Source organism: Sinocyclocheilus grahami, unplaced genomic scaffold, assembly GCF_001515645.1.
Source record: "Sinocyclocheilus grahami isolate Dianchi unplaced genomic scaffold, SAMN03320097.WGS_v1.1 scaffold1014.1, whole genome shotgun sequence".
Taxonomy (NCBI): domain Eukaryota; kingdom Metazoa; phylum Chordata; class Actinopteri; order Cypriniformes; family Cyprinidae; genus Sinocyclocheilus; species Sinocyclocheilus grahami.
The window spans coordinates 174,218-174,686 of NW_015506193.1; the positions used below are offsets into that span (position 1 = coordinate 174,218).

General features: G+C 47.3%; 1 long non-coding RNA gene across 1 annotated transcript in view; it reads right to left on the reverse strand.

Annotated features, from left to right (window-relative positions):
• The window catches only part of LOC107565645 (uncharacterized), a 437-nt gene extending 291 nt beyond the window's left edge, over positions 1–146 (reverse strand). Inside the window, exon 1 of the long non-coding RNA XR_001606401.1 lies at positions 14–146. This is a non-coding gene — a long non-coding RNA (uncharacterized lncRNA). The remainder of the gene's footprint in view (positions 1–13) is intronic.
• Between the last annotated feature and the right edge of the window lie 323 nt (positions 147–469).

Consider the following 469-nt stretch of genomic DNA (forward strand, 5'->3'; position numbering starts at 1 on the left):
CTAGCTGTGCTACCTGTGTGCTTACTAATTTTCCCCACAGAGACTGCAAATTAGGAGCACGCCCTCCAGAGAATCACAGTAACCGAGAACTACACTCACCTGTCCCTTACACACTCACTGTCAAACCACCAGTGACATTGCACACTTACACCTCTGTTTTACCTTGTTTGTTTTGTTTTGTTTGTTTCCTCTTCTTCAAGGTCTGTGTCAGTCTAGGTTCTAAGATCTCCCTCACCACGCCAAAACATGTCTCGCACGACAGACCCTGTTGGCCACTGGGAAGACCTCGAAACCTGGCTAAGTGTTACAACATACAGCCTCCTACCTAAGGCTGCTGAAACACTGAGGCATCAGACACAAGACCAGCTGGATGACAACATAGCAAACCTCATGAAACAAGACCCAAGTCAGAGCTACAGTCACAAAGAATTAGCAAAGATCACCGGCTCCTTAAGCCACACACTCATCG